Below are 13,650 nucleotides of genomic sequence, written 5' to 3'. Positions count from 1 at the left end.
AACTAGCGAGCGTATTGCATCAAGTCATGCCAAGTGTCACAGTTCCAACTCAATGTGAGCAGTCACCATCGCAGGCACACAGTGCTGTGCATTTCAGAGCCGCTTTCTTGCACTTGCATCTCCCACTGCAACCGTTTTCGCACCCACAACAGATGAGTTCATAGCAGGATTTGGCAGCTTCTGGTAGTGTTGTCCACAGAGGATCGAACTGTCCGTCATTGTCCACCCACCCCCAGTCGCATGGTGATGGGAGATAGCAGTGTGGGACAAGAGACTGTCCCCAACAATGTCCACCCTGATAAGTTGCTCTCTTCACGTGTTGTACTAGGGCGGCCTGTGTTGGAGGTATTGCTTCAATGGATCGAGATTTCTTTGCAAAGAGTTTCTTTCTTGCCAGATTCACCTCAGAACATGTGCATGTGCGGTCGTACAGAAGCACTACGTATCTCTCCAGGGTTGCCAGTGTATCCTCAGAGATCTCACTTGGTGCAGATGCCAGGTCCAGGAATGCATTGGTCACTTCTGGAAAAGTTTCCCATACTGCCCATGCTGTTTTCTTGCCACGACCTGCAAAGCTCGAGACGGTATCACACCCTGTGATTGCATGGAAGATTGGCAGTGCCTTGGCTTTGTCTGGTCCCAGGGTAGCAGACAGCTCGTGTGCTGCTATGTAGCAGAAGTTCTTTCCGGTTCCAAACGCTAACCAGAGTTCGTCCACTACCTCATTAAGCTCCTGGGCCATCCACACAGCGAGAACCACCACATCTGTGTCCACGGTGCGGATGAGTACTCTGCGGTGTCCAGATTTCATAGCAGCTGCTGCGTGGAGCATCATGCGCGTGTCTGCTTCCTCGTGATTGCACGGGGCCAAAGCGGCTGTGTCTGCACATGGTGGTACAGCAATGACCTGTTGGTGTAAGCATGAACAATACCGTGATATAAATTAAATGTGAATTCCTTTGGTGTAGGTGGTCACGAATAAAACCTGACATGAATCTGCATAACATTTATTAATTTATTTCAGTACATTATTTCAAGTACATAAATACAGGGCAATTATTATTATTATTATTATTATTATTATTATTGTTATTTACTTGGCATCAAACACATGAAATCATTCAATATGACATTGCACATATAACAGTAGCCTGTTCGTGTACACTCCCCCAAGATGCCAGGAAAGAAAAAAGCAATTCAAGAACACTATGGCCAATAGGCCTTTCTTAACAATTTGAGGGAGTGTACCGTGGAGAGCTAAAGATTATATATACAATACAAAATATTCTTCCGAATAGATAATACAAATCGGGATTATATAATCAAAATTAAATTATATGAAAAGAATACACATATGTGGGTAAGAATTTACTCTACAACAGCATAAATCAATAATACATTGTATAATATGTACTGAAACCACAGAAGATTGTACACACACTCTCAAACACACAAGCAGGCACGCACCCACTCTCACCACCCAGACACATACACACACTTTCACTAACACACACTAACATACATCATGCACATTACCTGTTCACCGTCAGTAGCAATCAGCTGTTTGTCTGGCACATCGATGGACTCCGTGACCTGCTTAGACAGAAAGCTGAAGAGTTCCTCCTTGTTCTCGTCGACACGGAGGAAACTGTGCCAGTTGCCTGGTAGGAGGGCAGAGCCAGTGACACGTCTGCGTATTCCCTTGCCTCTGTTGGTCCTTGCAGTTGCCTTCAGGCTGCCTGACTTTGCATAGCGGTCCCACACTAGATCGAGACGAGATCGATGTTGAAGCTGTGACATAATGTATGGAACGAATACTTTTGTGGCATAGTCAAGAAATGTTTTGGTCTGGCCTGGGCTCAGCATTTGAACTATTACAGCTCCATCGAGGATCACAGAAGATACTTGTGGTGGGTCTGACTTTGTTTCGACAAGCTGTTCTAAGGGCTGCAACAAGTCAGCTTTGGAACCAAAGCGGAGCTGTCCATTTTGCGAGAGTGCTGGCGGATGTGCGCTGTTCTCATGTTTGAAGAACTGCTCGAGACCCCCATCTCTGGTTTGGCATGCGATGTATAGTCTGGAGAAGAGCTCTGAATCACTCTTTGCAGAGGCTACTTGTTGTTTGCTCTTCTGGGCAGCTTTGACCTTGATGGATGAAAACAACGGGAGTTTGTTGCGTTTGATGACATCATTGAGTGGCTTGGATCTGTCTGCCAGACGTTCCTTCTCAAATGAATGGAACTGATCTCTCCCAATCTGTAAAGCTGTACGCACAGTATCTACAACAGCTGGGCCCAAGATCTCCAGTGTGCCCAGGACCAGCAAATCTGTGCTTTCTTCTTCAAAGGGGCTGCCCATCTCTTCGATGACTGTTGTCAGTGCACGGACATCTTGGACGAACTTCTTCTGCACACTGTCGGTTTGCTCATGGTGGTGGGTGTGCTCTCCCCTTTGGCGCAGTTGCTGTGAGGTCTCAAATTCTGTGATGACCCGAGCAACTTCGGGGCCAGCCACCATCCACCGTCGAAGGGCACTTGGATTTTCAGTTAGGCCCACTGCCCCGCCATCGCCTTTGACCGTGGCATTGTTTTGTTCATGAGCCTGGTCTAGGGAGATGGCGGAGAAAGCATGCCTAGTCTTCTTGGATGTGAAGTGCCCCGCATGGAACTTGGCAGCAACATCTGGGTGTTTCTCTGCAATGCCAACCATGTCCCTGATGTGGACTGGTAACCAGCGAGCATAGTGGATATGGCCCAATGCAGCGAACCATGCAGCTAGCTCTGGTAGGGTGTCCATGTACAGCGTGAAGTTGGACTCTCTCAGTGAACGTATGTAGAGGAGTATACAGAGCTCCAGGTTAAGTACAGTGGCCCAGTACTGAAACTGTGGACATGCCGCTGCTCTCTGGTCACACCATGCCTCGAACTCCAATGGTTCCTCATCTCTTGCAGTTGCTCTTTCGTTGTATATGTCATATGCACGATGCTGCAGTATGTGTAGGGCAGCAACAGTTACTTGGTGGGTGCGTCTTGTACGGCTGACGTGAGCTGCACGCAAGAAGGAGTCTGCTGTGCCAGCTGTTGCTATCTCTGCCTGAACCAATGCCTGTGTCCAACCGCTGTCTTGCAGCCAGTCTCCTGCTGTCTTCAAAGCTGCCATCTCTGTGTGTAGACCACCCAGCATGACCACAAAGAGATCTTCACCATGTGTGTCTGGCCAGTTCCATTGCACCTGCTTGGCGATCGCATAAAGTGGTTGGTCCAGTGTGACGACGGGTATCTGTCCAGGGTTTAGCTCATTGATCGCTGCTTTCACGACATCCATGGCATGGCGGATCATTGCCACTGAGTGGGCTTGGTCATGGAAGAGGGGAAGCAAGGCAGTGGGTGTGACTGTGATACTAGTATCCTTGGCCGATTGGTTCTCTGCGTGATGTGCAGCCCAAGAAATGTTTCCTGGATTCTGTGTGTCACCACTGTCACATGCATCCTTCACAGTCTGGAGCCACCTCTTCTCTTTATCCAGTTCAGCTTGTGCAGGATTCCTCTGCAGCGACGCCTGGGTTCCAGCTGGTACAGGGTGGCTTTTGGCAAGTGAACTAACTGGTTGTACATCTGTGTAATACCGTGGAAGGTCCTCCACAGTCTTGACATTTGAGACACCCCCGATGATGACAATACCTCGGTCTGTGCCTTGATTGTCATAGTCTGGATGTTGTATCAATGAAATACCAGTTCCGTGGAAGGAGTCGTGTGCTGTCGTGGAACTGGGATTGTGGTCTATATTATCCACAGCTGATGTGGTGAACACTCCACCGCGGAGCTTTGGGGGACAGACCACCTTCTCCGCCCGAAAGCGCTGACAGACCCCGTTCCCCAGCTCTGCAGAGATCCGTAGCACTCTATCATAGGCAATGCTGATCCCTAGTCCAGATAATGTGTCAACCAGTTCCCTCTTTCTCGTATGGGCATGAAGCATCAAGCCAAGATATATTGGCAAAGGAGTCTCTTGACTAATGCTGTGTCGTACGTCTGTGCCTGCACCTCTCCTCTCATGCTTCACACTGTTGTATTTGAGAAGTTGAGCTATTGTCACAGACGCCGATGCCGACTGACATGCCTGATCTTTGATGCCTGCGCCCTCTAAAATCATGGAGACCATTGTCAGCAGCAGTTGTGGCACAGACTCTTCTTGACATTTGTTTGAGAAGGACCCATTGAAAGGCTGAGATGACTGGAACATATCCTTCCTTATAATCCCTGCAGCTCGTGCCAGGTGCACAACATCACTGTCAATATCATGTTGACATGCCTTGGCTAATGCACTGCCAATGTCTTCCTGAAACACCAGCAGGACATCTCTTCCCTGCCTGTGCTCCTGCAGATCAGGGAAGTGTGCCAGGATACGCTCCTTGAGTCTGGTTGTATGGACTCGTGTTTCCAGCACAACTCCGAACTGTTCCATTCTCATTGTGTAGAGCTTGGTGAGGTCTGCCATCTTGAATACAGGAGCAGTGTCTTCTTCTTTAGCAGTTTCCTCTATGTACGTTACCAGTTCAGCAAGGACTATTGCTGAAATGACATCTACCGTGCTCTGGCTTTGCTCAGCAAGCTTTTTTGCTGCCCTCATTTGTATAGGGATGTTGTATAGGGATGTCAAACATTTCTTATGGTACTTGGCCTCTCTTGCGACCATGTCCCCAGCACTCAGTTGGGCTAACAAAGTGGTATCCTGAAGAAACTCTGCAGCCTTGCGAACGTGTTTATCTAGTTCCAATGTCGCTGCTTGATGAAACTCCAAACCAAGCTCTTGCTGGCAGAAGAAGCACAAATTGTCGCATATGCTATCAACACAAGCTGCCTGAGACCTAGTAAGCTTGTACTTATCTGTGATTGTACTGGGGATAGGGCTTCCCTCTGAATGACTTCTCTTCTGTACCCGCTGTAGCTTGGTAGTGTTATATTTCACCCTGCATGACTTGTGCCACTTGGCTTGGTGGGCAGCTAGAGTGGCAGCTATCCCTTGGCCTTCATCCAGTCGTTGCAAGTCCACGTCTTGTGGCAGCTTGCCTAGTTTATTGAATGCTGATAGATTGTCTTCAAGTGTCTTGTATCCAGCACCTGCATCAGTTCTTTTCGTGACAGCAGGACACTGTAGGGACTCTCCTATATCAACTTGACACAGAACACAGAGTTCCCAGTCCAGTGGCGTCTTTGGCGTTGAAGTTACATGCTTGGTAACATGAACTAACTTGAACTGCTTCGACATGATTGAAACCTGGATGGAGCAAACAAACAAAAAAGTCGTTTAATTAGGGGTTAATCAACGGACCAGCATGTTTTATCTACAGGACAATACACGACCCCGCCTGAAATTTGACACCAAATGACCTCTTTTAGGGGTATTTTTGGCCGAAATTTTCAAATTTTTCACTCCCCAGACCCCTAGATGTTCCCTTGAGCTCAGAATCGCCGCTGTAATGTGTCTACTGATGTTAGAAAAGATATAGGGTGAATGGGGCAATAATTGTGCCTGTAGGATTTGTTTCCGCCACCCCCCCTAAGGGTTACAGATTTTTAAAGCCGCCATTTTGAAATCCAATATGGCGGCGACCTTGGGTGAATTTCAAAGTGGTTCCATATCTGAAAATGTTCTAAATATAACATTCTATCATTGTGCCAAATTTGGTGCTTCCATCACAAAATGCACAATTCTTCTTAATTTTTTGCTATGCCGCTGCACTAACACAGTCCCTGCCAATGTGCCCGCGTGAACTACCAGACTCGCCGGCACTGAGGCTGTTCTCTGAGAAAAGCCAGAGAGATGTTTATCTTCATAAGCACATAATCAGATAAAGCAATTGGAGTAGAGGAAGATGAGGCAACATTTGCAGGGAAGTTAGTCATCACCAAGTCCAGAAGGAAGGATTTGCCATTGACAGAAATCCGGATCAGAAAGTTTACAGATTGTGTCATTCTCACGGAGTTGATGAAGTCCTTTGCTGAAGTGCTATCGATGGTGCGAGAAGTACCAACACCCAGCCAGTTTTTCATGGTGACAATGGAAAACATCACATTTGAGGAAGAGAGAATTGGGATGAGTGGTTAATAGTTGTTCCATGCTGTTAGATAGAGAGATGGAAATGGAATCATCACTCTTAGGAGGTTGGTACACAAAGATAAACAAGAGGTGGGAGCAGAGGGGAAATTGCTGACAATTTATGGCATATTAACCTCGGAAAAGTACAAACAATATTTAATCCACCGTGCTATCCCCAGTGTTGCAAGACTTATTGGTCCAAAATTCATCTTGTAGCAAAATAATGACCCAAAACACTCAGCTGTAATAATGTGTACTTATTTGCAAAAAAAGGAAGCTGCTGGAGTCCTTCAACGTATGGAATATCCCCGTCAAAGCCCAGATCTCAATATCATTGGAGCTGTATTGTACTATTTGGCCAAAGAAAAGGTCAAAAAGAATCCCAGAACTTAGATGATCTTTGGAAGGTCTTGCAATATGTGTGGACTACTTTCCACAAGTTTATAACAAAATTATTTGAAACTGATCCCGAGAACAATTTCAATTGTGTTTGAAGGAAAAGGGTAGACATACTCACTATTCATTTATATCAAGGTGTATTGTGTTTATATCCATGGACCGTTTTGAGGGAGTTCATGGGGGTTACGGATATGGTGTGAGAAATGGAGAAGGTGAAAGGATTTTGGAGTTTGCTGATGGAGCTGATTTGTTGATTTGTAATACTCAGTTCAAGAAAGGGGATAATAAGCTTGTTACATACACGTCAGGTGGGTCGACGACAACTGTTGACTACCTGATGGTGCGTAGGTGAGATAGGGGGCACCTCCGGGACACAAAGGTGATCCCGGGGGAGGAGGCTGTTTCACAGCACCACTTGGTTGTCTGCGACATAAGGGTGAAAGGTGCGAGGAGAGCTCGGCGGGTGAAGTACCAACCGAGAATGAAGGTGTGGAGGTTGAAAGAGGTGACAGTAAGGGAGGCATTAAAAGAGAGGCTGAGTCGGGTAGAGGATGATGTGGTTGAGCTTGAACATGGTTGGATGTCAATGAAAGATAGTCTGTTGGGAGCCGTTGGTGAGGTATGTGGATGGACAAAAGGACCACCGAGGCACTCGGAAACATGGTGGTGGGATGATGAAGTTGGAAAGAGGATTTTTTTTTTTTTTTTTTTTTTTTTTTTTGTATACTGAATCGAGGCTCGTGAAAGAGCTAACATTAACTTCACAAACAAATCGACCAGACAAACAAAATACACAAAAAGAGGGAGCGGAAGACAAGATGGGGAGAAAAGGGGAAGCACACACACACAACATCCGAGAGCAGGGAGATGTGTGGAAGGGAGAGGGCCCGGGGGGAGGAGGCGTGGGAAGGGGGGGGGGGGGGGGGAGGGAGAAGTATAAAGCACAAGGACACCAAGGACTTCCAGGACAAAAGTTGGTATTTCAAAAAGTGGAATTGGGGTGAAATTAGCGGGGGTAGAAAAGATCAAGGTTTTGGATGGGGGAAGATAAGAGATGGTGGTGAACAGCTGTTTTAAAGACTTGGAGGGTGGAGTGGGATTGAAGAGAGTGAGGGAGTTTGTTCCAGAGGTGGGAGAAAAGTGGAATGAAGGAGTGAAGGTGAGCAAAGAGTCTTGATTTTGGCAGTTTAACCAAAAGAGGGTTGCAGGCAGATCTTGTGCGACCTGTAGGAATATTTGCGGGACAGAGCCCAGAGAGAGCTGGGGGGGCAAGGCCAGAGAGGAGTCGGTAGAAGACGGAAAGACCACCAACCTGCCTGCGGTGAGTGAGTGAGAGGCCCTTGGAGTTAGCTTCATCGCGGGAGATTCCAATGATTCTGAATGCTTTGGTTTCAACAGCGTGAAGGCGAGCTAGGTGTGAGGCAGGAGCACCAGCCCAGAGGGGAGAGCAGTATTCCATTGAGCTGCGGATGAAAGCCTTGTATGTGGTGAGGAGCTCACGTGTGCCAAGGAAGGACTTCGCACGACGGAGGATGCCCAGTCGGCGACTGGCTTTGGAGGCCAGATTTGAAATGTGGTTTTTCCAGGAAAGATCATGGCAGATAGTGAGACCCAAAAGCTTGAGTGACAGAACTTCTTGGAGAGGATTATTCAGAAAGTGGATGGGAGGGTTGTCCAGTCGGTCTTTTCGGAGAGACATCGTAAGAGTGTGAGATTTGTCAGGATTGAAAGACATGTTCCACTTGTTTGCCCAGTCTGTGATTTTGTCAAGGTCTGCAGAGAGTGAGGAGGCTGCAGACTACCGATCTGAGGGATGAAGAATGGAGCGACAGAGAGTAGAGAAGAGGAAGAAGTTCAAGGAGTGGCAGAAGGCGAAGGGTACGGGAGCAGAAAAAGCAGAGCATGAAAGTTATAAGGCAGCCAAGAAGGCTGCAAAGAAAGAGGTAGCAAAGGCGCAGGAGACATGTAGGAAAATGTTCGGAGAACGCTTGGATTCGGAAGAGGGTCAGAGAGCGGTATTCAGGATTGCAAAGCAGATAGCGAAAGAGAGGTGTGATGTGATGGGGGTGAGTTGCTTGAAGGATGAAGTGGGACAAATCATTGTGGACCCAGATGGAATTAAAGGAAGATGGAAAAGATATATGGAAATGCTGTTGAATACAGAGGATGAATGGGATGGCAACATAGAGAGTAACCCAGTTTTAGGACCGGCAGAGAAGATAACTGAGAAGGAAGTTGAGGAAGCGATAAAAGCAATGAAGAGTAGAAAAGCGGGAGGGCCGACGGGAGTTGTAGGAGATATGTTGAAGGCAGCAGGAAGTTGGGGTGTGAAGAGAATGGCAGAGATCTGTAATCTGGTGGTGAAAGAAGGTCGCATTCCAGTGGATTGGGAACTGAGTACTCTCGTCCCTATATACAAGGGGAAAGGTGACCCTCTGGAGTGTGGCTCGTACCGAGCGATAAAGTTATTGGAGCATGGAATGATGGTATTGGAAAGGGTGTTGGAGAGGAGGATAAGGAAGAAGGTGAAGATCGACGAAATGCAGTTTGGATTTATGCCAGGAAGAGGAACGACAGACGCGAGACAGATAAAGATATTGTGAGGCAGTTGCAGGAGAAGTACATGGAGAAGAGGAAGAAGTTGTTTCTTGGGTTTGTTGATCTGGAGAAAGAATTCGATAGGGTTCCACGCGAAGTATTGACATGGGCATTGGGCATTGAGGAAGTTAGAAGTGGAGGAATGGTTGATCAGAGTTGTGATGGCAATGTACAAAAGAGCGCGCACAGCTGTAAGGACGAAGGACGGGAACAGTGGTGAGTTTGAGGTGAAGGTGGGAGTGCATCAGGGGTCGGTACTAAGTCGACTACTATTTGTAGCTGTGATGGAGGTGCTGGCTCAGACCGTAAAGGAGGGTTTACCGTGGGAGTTGTTGTATGCAGATGATCTGGTGTTGATTGCGGAAAGTATGGATGGACTGAAGGAAAAGATGAACAAGTGGAAGGAATGTATGGAGACAAAAGGTCTGAAGGTGAATATAGGAAAGACGAAGGTGATGGCAAGTGGTAAAGCATGTGGTGAGGTGGAAAGAACTCGGAAGTGGCCATGTGCTGTGTGCAGGAAGTGTGTCGGACTGTTGGAGTGAACTCCATTCAATGTACAATGTGCGCTGAGTGGGTTCATCAAAAATGTAGTGGTCTGAGAGGGTCATTAACCAGTGTGGCAGCTACATTCAAATGTAAGGTGTGCACAGAGGGAGCTGCAGATGGAGGAAATGTTGAGTTGGATCTTGGAGACGGCGTGAAGCTGGAAGGTGTGAAAACATTTTGCTACCTCGGAGACATGCTGAATGGAGAAGGTGGATCAGACTCGGCAACGGTTGCTCGAGTGAGATGTGCATGGAAGAAGTTTCGGGAACTGAGTGGTGTGCTGATGAGGAGGGGAGTGTCGTTGAAGCTGAAGGGAAAGGTGTATGCTGCATGTGTGAGAAGTGTTATGATTTATGGGAGCGAGACATGGGTCATGAATGTAGAGCAGCAACGAAGGCTGGAAAGGGTGGAAATGCAAATGGTTCGGTGGATGTGCGGAGTATCGTTGAGAGAGAGGAAGACAAATGATGAATTGCGAAAGATGATGGGAATAGAGCCTGTGATTGATGCTGTGAAGAGGAACAGGTTGAGATGGTTTGGTCATGTGTTGAGGAAGGATGAAAGTGACTGGTTGAGAAGAGTGATGGAAATGAATGTAGAAGGAAGTAGAGGACGGGGAAGACCGAGAAAGACTTGGCTAAAGATGGTGGAAGAAGAAATGCGGGCAAGGGGGTTAACAAGGAGAGATGCAGTAAATAGGGCAAAATGGAGAAGATTGTCATGGGGACCGCAAGGCTAACCCCCACTCTAGCAGGGAAAATGGCCTTAAAATGCATGTTGTGTTGTTTGTGTATCCAGGTATATTGTGTTTATATCCAGGTATATATTATTTCGTTATTTGAATAAACTTAGATTTCAGTGGATTTGCATCAGAGTAGAAAAATGCAAAATGTCTGAGACTTTTGCACAACAGTGTATCCAGGGATTTTAGCAATGGGAGAAAATCTCCGTGTGTACAAAACAATGAGATTTTTTCCAAACACGATGGGATTATACAAAATTGTTTTGAGATAAAATTTTACTTGCGCTCGTCAAATCTCATTATTCTTAAATGCCAAATTAAAAATAAATATGGTCAAGAAAACAAAGACTTGTGTGTTTCTTTCTGTATTCAAATAGACTATCTCTCACTCCCTGTGGCTTTTATTGCATAAATGATTAACCATGCCACAGATAAGTTTAACACATAAGTTGCCATGTATTGGCACATTTGATCACATTTATTAATATTGATTGAAAACATAAAAAGTCATGTTGTTATCTGTTTGTTATCTAAACAGTAATTACTTTTGATATAAAAGATTTTCACTGATTCTGCGCGAAAATTGAAACCATTTAACTGATAATTGAAAGGAAAAAAAAGTTTAAAGTTTTTACCTGATACTTGGGCCACGGGAATCTTCCTCTCTGATAGATGTTGTTGGATGGCTTTAAATATGCCACTTCCCGTTGCCGAGGTGATATGCAGATCCGTCATAATTAGAGTGGAGGGCGTCATAGTTTTAGGATCCAAAACTCTGGCTGTTACACACAGCTTGTGATGTACAGCAATGTCTGTGCTCTCGTCCGTCATAATTGTAATGGCAGGTGACTTGTGGAGCTTCTTGCTGACGGATTTGTCAATTGCTGTGGAAGTGGCATCCAGAAAACCACAGGCCGATTTATAACTCGCATATGTCACATGTTTGTTCACTTTTAAATTCTCCAGGTTTTGGGTATTAAGCTCTGACAACAAGGTCAGCAAGCTGTTATACTTAGACAGGGGAATTGCTTCCTTCGACATCCAATACACCACTTTCAGACACGTCAAAATACTTTCCTCTTCTTTTGATTTAGCCCCCTCAACCGTGAGTTCAAGATTTCTTCTCACCAGTGGTGCTGCAATCGCTCGTTTTTTTTTTGTTTGTTTTTTGTATACAGAGTCGAGGCTCGTGAAAGAGCTAACATTTATCAAACAAACAAATCAAACAAACAAGCAAACAAAGTATATAAAAAGCGGAGCGGTCGACAAGATGGGGAGAGAAGGGGAGGAAGCACACAAACACAACATTTGAGAGCAGGGACATTGGGAGATGTGAGGGAGGGAGAGGGCCTGGGGGGAGGCAGGATAGGTATAAAACGCAAGGACACCAAGGACTTCCAGGAAAGAAGTCGGCACCTCAAAAAAGTGGATTTGGGGTGAAATTAGCAGGGGTAGAAAAGATCAAGGTTTTGGATTGGGGAAGATAAGAGATGGTGGTGAACAGCTGTTTTAAAGACCTGGAGGGAGGAGTGGGATTGAAGAGAGTGAGGGAGTTTGTTCCAGAGGTGGGAGAAAAGAGGAATGAAGCAGTGAAGGTGAGCAGAGAGTCTTGATTTTGGCAGTTTAACCATAAGAGGGTTGCAGGCAGATCTTGTGCGACCTGTAGGAATATTTGGGGGACAGAGCCCAGAGAGAGCTGGGGGAGCAAGGCCGGAGAGGAGTCGGTAGAAGACGGAAAGACCACCAACCTGCCTGCGGTGAGTAAGTGAAAGGCCCACGGAGATAGCGTCATCGTGGGAGATTCCAATGATTCTGAATGCTTTGGTTTCAACAGCGTGAAGACGAGCTAGGTGTGAGGCAGGAGCACCAGCCCAGAGGGGAGAGCAGTACTCCATTGAGCTGCGGATGAAAGCCTTGTATGTGGTGAGGAGCTCAGGTGTGCCAAGGAAGGACTTCGCACGACGGAGGATGCCCAGTCGGCGACTGGCTTTGGAGGCCAGCTTGGAAATGTGGTTTTCCCAGGAAAGATAATGGCAGATAGTGAGACCCAAAAGCGTGAGTGGCAGAACTTCTTGGAGAGGATTATTCAGAAAGTAGATGGGAGGGTTGTCCAGCCGGTCTTTTTTGGAGAGACATCGTAAGAGTGTGAGATTTGTCAGGATTGAAAGACATGTTCCACTTGTTTGCCCAGTCTGTGATTTTGTCCAGGTCTGCAGAGAGTGAGGAGGCTGCAGACTGCCAATCTGAGGGATGAGGAATGGAGCGGCAGAGAGTGGAGTCATCAGCAAAGAGATAGAGAGGATTTTCAAGAGAGATCATTGATGAAGACCAGAAAAAGCACAGGGCCCAGAACACTGCCTTGGGGAACTCCAGCCTGAACAGGAAGAGCATTGAACAGGAGATGAGAGAAACCCATTCAGGGCCACACGTTGACTACGACTAGAGAGGAAGTCCGCCAGCCATGCGTGGAGATTTCCATGGATACCAAAGGAGGAGAGTTTGGTGAGCAGAGCGGGGTGCCAGACCGTATCGAAGGCACCTGATATGTCGAGGGAGACAGCTCTAATTTCCTGTTTGGCATTGAGGACCTCCATCCATTGTTGAGACAGCAGAAGCAGCATGTCCAGAGTAGAGTGACCTGGTCTGAAACCAAATTGATGATCAGAGATCAAGCCATTGGAGAAGAGGAAAGATTTCATATCCGAAGCAATGATGGATTCCATGACTTTGCTGATAATTGGGAGAAGGCTGATTGGTCTGTAGTTGCTAGGATCTGTTTTTGCACCTTTTTTGTGTAAAGCGGTGATGTTGGCTGATTTCCAAGCAGATGGCAGTTGACCTTGAAGATGAAGGATCAGATGGTGATCAGATGAAGATATATGTCGGGTTATTGTAGTCGTTTTGAAATTATTTGTACCTTGACTTAGACTGTTGACTAACTTCTCCGATCTACACAGTGAACAATACATTTTGTTCTGATCGGCCTCATATTTCAGCCAGTCTCCGAATAGCCGTCGTTTAATGCCGCAAAACATTGTCACGGCTACCGTAAAGCGTGAGAGCGAAATTAAAATGGCTACGGTCTGTTTACAGTTTAGAATAGCTTCGTCTTTGACAACTTCCACACCTGACAAAAGCAGTAGTAAGTACACGATTTGAAACTGTTTCGCCTGAAAATTATACCACGACAACTGACATGCTCTATGCGATTTTTTATCGCTCAGGCCAAAATTGTATGCGATATTTTCCAACTTTATGCAAGA

The 13,650-nt window shown here is 46.4% G+C and overlaps 1 protein-coding gene across 2 annotated transcripts in view; it reads left to right on the top strand.

The window, feature by feature from the left end:
* Nucleotides 1–13,650, top strand: part of LOC137418387 (la-related protein 1-like) — a 169,794-nt gene that overhangs the window by 96,596 nt on the left and 59,548 nt on the right. The gene's annotated exons all lie outside the window — the stretch shown is intronic.

This window comes from Myxine glutinosa, chromosome 14 (assembly GCF_964187855.1).
Source record: "Myxine glutinosa chromosome 14, kmMyxGlut1.1, whole genome shotgun sequence".
In the NCBI taxonomy this organism is placed as follows: domain Eukaryota; kingdom Metazoa; phylum Chordata; class Myxini; order Myxiniformes; family Myxinidae; genus Myxine; species Myxine glutinosa.
Note: the sequence above shows the minus strand (reverse complement) of the source record. Positions and strands in the feature narration are given on the sequence as shown.